This window comes from Scyliorhinus torazame, chromosome 21 (assembly GCF_047496885.1).
Source record: "Scyliorhinus torazame isolate Kashiwa2021f chromosome 21, sScyTor2.1, whole genome shotgun sequence".
NCBI lineage: Eukaryota > Metazoa > Chordata > Chondrichthyes > Carcharhiniformes > Scyliorhinidae > Scyliorhinus > Scyliorhinus torazame.
In genome coordinates, this window is record NC_092727.1 from 16401180 (window position 1) to 16408254 (window position 7075).

The following is a 7075-nucleotide window of genomic DNA, read 5'->3' on the forward strand; positions in this document are numbered from 1 at the left end:
AGGTAAGGACTCAACATTTACTTCCCTACAGGGCATTAATGAACCAGATGGGCATTTTGTTATGACAATCAACAATGGTCACCATTACTGAGACTAGTTTTATATTCCAGATTTATTTATTGAAGTTAAATGCCGGATGGGATTTGAACACATGCCCCTGGGGCATTAGCCTGAGCCTTGGGATTACTGGTCCAATGACATTACCACCACACCACCATCTGCTTAAGATGATACTAACAAATTGTGGGAGGGGAACTTCCCCTCCATTCATGTTATTTAGGTTGTGTGCTCCATTGGGGATGTAACTGATTGTATTCCTTGAAGAACCCAGGGCGAAATTCTCCGCAATCGGCGCGATGTCCGCCGAACAGCGACAAAAACGGCGCAAATCAGTCGGGCATCGCGCTGCCCCAAAGGTGCGGAATCCTCCGCACCTTGACCGGCCGAGCCCTAACCTTGAGGGGCTAGGCCCGCGCCGGACTGATTTCCGTCCCGCCAGCTGGCGGGAAAGGCCTTTGGTGCCCCGCCAGCTGGTGCGGAAATGACATTGCCAGGCGGCGCATGCTTGGAAGAGTCAGTGGCCGCTCACGGCATCCCCGCGCATGCGCAGAGAAGGGAGTCTCTTCCACCTCCGACATGGTGGAGACCGTGGCGAAGGATGAAGGAAAAGAGTGCCCCCACGGCACAGGCCCGCCCCCAGATCGGTGGGCCCCGATCGCGGGCCAGGCTACCGTGGGGGCACCCCCCCGGGGCCAGATCGCCCCGCGCCCCCCCCCCCAGGACCCCGGAGCCCGCCCGCGCCACCTTGTTCCGCCGGTAAGGTAGGTGGTTTAATCCATGCCGGCGGGACAAGGCATTCTAGCAGCGGGACTTTGGCCCATCCGGGCCGGAGAATCGCCGGGGGGGGCCCGCCAACCGGCGCGGCGCGATTCCCGCCCCTCCGAATCTCCGGTGCCGTAGAATTTGGCAACCGGCGGGGGCGGGATTCACGCCAGCCCCCGGCGATTCTCCGACCCGGCGGGGGGTCGGAGAATCTCGCCCGGTCACCACAATTGGTAGAATTAGAGATGAATCTGCCCAAAGTTCTGACTGCTGTGTCTCAACTGGGACTGTTATTGATGGGAAAATTGGCCACAATCTTGTTACCAGTCAAGGGATAGGCAGAGAACGCTGGAGTGTGGAGATACAGGTTTAACCATGGTCATGTTGAATGGTGCGGCAGGATCGGAGGACCGTATGGCCTCCTCCTGCTCCTATTTTCTGTTTCAAGTAGGAAAATGGTTAATTGTCTTGTTTTCAGCCCCCCCCCCCCCCCCCCCCCCCCCCAACAGCATCATTGAGGTTTTGGGTTTTGTCAGTGCCACTGGGCCAATGAGCTGCCATACAAAACTGATTCTCTGGGTAGTTGCATTGGTGCAGAGAACCAGAACACTGGCACACTCTGCTAGAATTGTTGGATTTTGGCTCCATGTATCCATCGGCTGATTTCCTAATCTCTGAACTGTTATTGCTGTGATGTTCTCTGTTGGGTCTATCAGGATGTCTTGAGAATGTAGTGTTAACAAAGAACATCCAGCTGAGTATTGAACATAGCTGATTTATTTACAGTACTAAATTATAGATTCTAACCAGCCAACAAGGAATAAGTTATTAAATAAAACAATACGACATCTCTGACAGAACTCTGTGCTATGCACCTAAACTATCTCACGCCTAACCACCTTCTCCCAGAATCCAAGGAGTCACATGATATTTATACGGCTGCTCCTTATCTCCATTTGCAGGTGAGAAGTATTATTATCTTATTGTTAACCTTTGTATTCCTTACAATACACATATTGTTGCAGTTGCTGCTAGAGGACCTCGGCATATTGGGAGGTGGAGCCCGGAGAATCAGGTAGAGAGTCCTCATTGAGTCATACAAATTTCTTGACAATCAATAAAATCACCCAAGGAATCTGGGCACTTGTCCTTCCTCGGTTACAAATCAGACGGTGGAAATAGTTCAAAAAGGGATTAAAATAGGGGCTAGTTGGGGTAAATCAGTAATTCACCCTGAAGCTTGAATAACACAGGACACATGCAGTGTAATTCTCTTCGATTTCTGAATGCCCAAACCCAAGTGATTGATTGATTACACGAAACAGTAGTCAAAAATAAACACGTTGCAATCATTTTTAACACTATCGGTTTCAGATTCAGCCATTCCTTTAACATTTCAGACACTTTTATTGATGATGAAGTGTTCCAGTCGCTCTCCAGCTGTATTACGGAGCAATATACAGGCAGGCCAGCTGAGAAATGAGTCTTGAAGAGTCCCCAGACCCTGTCTGTTAATCTGGATTATCAGGAAAGTGTCTGTCTTTGAGCACGTTCTCACTGATTCAAAGACAAAGTCGCACGTTAATAGATTCTGTCATTCTCCCGCCAATATTTTCTCTTCTTCTGGATGCTGGTCTTTTCTGAGATATTGTTGCCGGCAATGCTCCTGAACTTTGGCCGAGTGACTAAAACTGGGAAGCGAACTGTGGCAGCACGGTAGCATTGTGGATAGCACAATTGCTTCACAGCTCCAGGATCCCAGGTTCGATTCCGGCTTGTGTCACTGTCTGTGCGGAGTCTGCACATCCTCCCTGTGTGTGCGTGGGTTTCCTCCGGGTGCTCCGGTTTCCTCCCACAGTCCAAAGATGTGCAGGTTAGGTGGATTGGCCATGATAAATTGCCCTTGGTATCCAAAATTGCCCTTGGTGTTGGGTGGGGTTACTGGGTTATGGGGATAGGGGGGAGGTGTTGCCCTTGGGTAGGGTGCTCTTTCCAAGAGCCGGTGCAGACTCGATGGGCCGAATGGCCTCCTTCTGCACTGTAAATTCTATGATTCTATGATAGTGCCTCCTCGCCTCTGAGTCAGAATGTTGTCCGTGCAAATCCCATTCCAGCATGTTTTGAGGTATAGTCATTGTTTAAATGTAGGAAATATGGCAGTCAAACTGTTCACAGCAAGCTCCCACAAGCAACATTGTTTTTAAAGCCTATTTTCACACCCACACTGGGGTTTTTTCCCCAGTGGGGAAGTGCTGGAAGTATTCCTGATCTGATTATCAGCCCGTTGAGCCACATTATGAATGCTCCTTCCGTGACCAACCAATCTGTTTAGCACAGGGCTAAATCGCTGGCTTTGAAAGCAAACCACGGCAGGCCAGCAGCACGGTTCAATTCCTGTAACAGCCTCTTGGCATTGGACTCAAACCCGGAGCTTCTGGTCCAGTGGTAGGGATGCTACATTACGCCACATGGCCAGATTATCTGTCTGAGTGATGTTGTCTGAGGGATACATATTGGTCAAAACACAGGGGAGAAACTTCTATGCTGTTCCTTAAAACTATCATGGGAATTTTACTTCCATTTGGGAGGGCAGACAGAATCTCGGTTTGATGTCTCATTAAATTGTTTAGAAAGCAATTGGGGACATCTGGAGTTTGTGAATGGCTCCATAGAGATACAAGTCTTTCTGTTCTATTGATGTGGTGCAAATTCACTAAATTCTTTTCCTTTGGGACTCAAAGAATGAAGCCTTATTAGTACAAGTGGGGAGGAGAGGGGAGGAGGGCACTTGCCCATTAAGTTGTCAGGGAGCTTCAATGTGAGCACTGTAGTGATCTGTACATCTGTACATACATCTGCACATACACCAGGGACTGCAGCACAGATGTAACAGTCACAGCACCACTAGAGGGCAGCATCAGAGACGGGTATAAAGGGTCGAGCCCAAGGTAGGATCCGCCTCTTTGAGAAGCACAGAGTTAGGGAGCAGCAGCACACAGACAGCTCAGGATAGGCAGTTTACCTTAGTTTCACTGGTCATACCTCTTGACTGTTTTACATCTAGTTGAGCTCTGGAAGCAGAACGAACCCTTTGAACAAAGAGCTTGTGTTAACTGTAAGTCTTCAGTCTTCATTCAGACATAGAGAATAACATAAGCACTTTTAAAGTAGAAGCAAAATGCAGATGCTGCCGATCTAAAAAAAACAGAAAATGCTGGATAAACTCAGCAGGGCTGGCAGCATCTGTGGAGAGAGAAACAGTTAACGTTTCAAGCCAACGTAACTCTTCTGAACTTAGGAGAGGTAGAAATATGATGGGTTTTATGTTGTAACATACAGGATAGCGGTCAGATGGGACAAAATGGAAGGTCAGAGATAGGGGTAAGGGCGGGAGAGATTATATAACAAAGATGTCACAGAACAAAAGGGAAAGGGAGTGGTAAAGGTTGTAAAGAAATTAAACTTGGGTCCAGAATGTGTTCTTATTTTTTGTAATATAAATTTAGAGTATCCAATTCATTTTTTCCAATTAAGGGGCAATTTAGCGTGGCCAATCCACCTCACCTGCACATCTTTGGGTTGTGGGGGCGAAACCCACGCAGACACGGGGAGAATGTGCAAACTCCACACGGACAGTGACCCAGAGCCGGGGTCGAACCTGGGACCTTGGCACCGTGAGGCAGCAGGGCTAACCCACCACGCCACCGTGCTGCCCTAAGTGTTATTCTTCTGGACCCATTATTAATTTAAGCGATTAATTTAGATTAACACTTAGAGTTAGACTATGTGTTAATATAAATGCCATTAACACTTATTCTGGATCCACGCCAACCTCTAACCTATCTGTGGCCTTCCCATTTTTTCTAGCTGTCCCTCCTCCCTTTTTCAACAGCAACATTTCGATGTCATGGTGGCACAGTGGTGTCTCACTGCAGCAGGGACCCAGGTTCAATTCCAGCCTTATCTGAGATGGAAATGAAAACCGCTTATTGTCACAAGTAGGCTTCAAACGAAGTTACTGTGAAAAGCCCCTAGTCGCCACATTCCGGCGCCTGTTCGGGGAGGCTAGTCCGGGAATTGAACCGCGCTGCTGGCCTGCCTTGGTCTGCTTTCAAAGCCAGCGATTTAGCCCAGTGTGCTAAACCAGCCCCCTTGTGTGGAGTTTGCATGTTTTCCCCACGTCTGCACGGGTTTCCTTCGGGTGCACCCGCTTCCTCCCACAGTCCAAAAATGTTGTGACAAGGGCGGCACGGTGGCGCAGTGGTTAGCACTACTGACTCACGGTGCTGAGGACCTGGGTTCAATCCCCGCCCCGGGTCACTGTCTGTGTGGAGTTTGCACATTCTCCCCGTGTCTATGTGAGCCTCACCCACACAACCCAAAAAGATGTGCAGGGTAGGTGGATTGGCCACGCTAAATTGCCTCTTAATTGGAAAAAGAAATTGGGTATTTTAAATTTTAAAAAATTGAGCTGTGACAAGTCCATTGAAGTGACACGTTCTACTTTGAAAGAGTCAGGTTCTATGAACCATATAAATGTGTCTTAATTCTACTTTGTGCCGAGTTAGTTGATCTCTACAGCGTGCAGGGATGCTACTGTTAATTTACTGTAGAAATTGCAGAGATGTCAAGTCGAGAGGGCAAAAGAAGAAAGATAAAATTCAGAAGAAGGGACAAGAGTCCATAATCTACGTGAATGGAAGAGAGACTTGCATTTATATAGTGCCATTGATGTCAACAGGATGACACGAAGCACTTTTCAGACAATGGCTCACTTGTGAATTACATTCACCATCGTAGAAAGAAAGACAATTGTTCTCACAACCGGCTCCCACAACGGCCAGGTTAAGGGATCAATAATTGCCAGCGTGTTATTTGCTGGAAGAGCAAAATTGAATCTTTTACATTCACCCAAGGTTGCAGATAGAACCTTGGTTTAAAGTTTTTTTTCAGAAAGCCAGCACCTCTGACAAAGCAGCAGTCTCTCAGCGCTGCACTGGTGTGTCAGTCATAATTTCTGTGCTCAAATCCTGAAACCATATTGATCTGACTCAGCAGCGAGAGTGATGCTAAGTGAGCCACGGACAACACTGTAACAGGGGCTGGTTTAGCACAGGGGGCCAAACAGCTGGCTTTGAAAGCAGACCCAGGCAGGCCAGCAGCACGGGTTCAATTCCCGTACCAGCCTCCCCGACCAGGCGCCGGAATGTGGCGACTAGGGGCTTTTCACAGTAAGTTCATTGAAGCCTACTTGTGACAATAAGCAACTATTATTATTATTATTAATTGGAGCAAAGTCAATTACACATCCCATGTGGTCTGGACACCTATACACAAATGGATACGTCCAGGGAACGGGCAATCAAGGGGGTCATCCAACCTGATTGTCCGCCCCTCTACCATGGTTACATTCACGGCCAGGTGTCTCTGGAGAGGGAACGTGCGGCACCATTGAGACCTTCCATGCCCAGTGGGGACTGAGGTGTTTTAAAAAAAAAAAAAATATTTAGAGTACCCAATTAATTTTTTCCAATTAAGTGGCAATTTAGCGTGGCCAATTCACCTAGCCTGCACATCTTTGGGTTGTGGGGGTGAAACCCACGCAAACACGGGGAGAATGTGCAAACTCCGCACGGACAGTGACCCAGAATCGAACCTGGGACCTCGGCGCCATGAGGCAGCAGGGCTAACCCACTGCGCCACCGTGCTGCCCTGGGACTGAGGTGTTTTATTGACATTATGATTTTGTGTTTAAAGTTTCCTTTGCCATTTGTTTTTGTTTGATGTGGTAAGGGGCTACTCTTTTGATTTGTCCCTTAGTCTGTTGAATTAGTTTAATTAGTTTAACCAAAATTGTATACATGAGTACACACCATTACTTCTGAAAGAGGCTAATTCTAAAATGCCTCAATGAAAAATGGGGAGTAAAGCAAACGGAAAATCATAATGGGTGGAAGAGGGATTACATTAGATTAGTTTGCCCTCAGGGTTTAAGGCAAATGATACCGTTATTGCGAGATCAGTCTTTGATTTGCCTCCAACTGCTGATTAACATCATTTTTAAAAATAAAAGAGTACCCAATTCTTTTTCTTTCCAATTAAGGGGCAATTTAGCGTGGCCAATTCACCTATCCTGCACATCTTTTTGGGTTGTGGGGGTGAGACCCACACAGACACAGGGAGAATGTTCAAACTCCACACGGGCAGTGACCGGGGCCGGGATTGAACCCGGATCCTCAATGTCGTTAGGCAG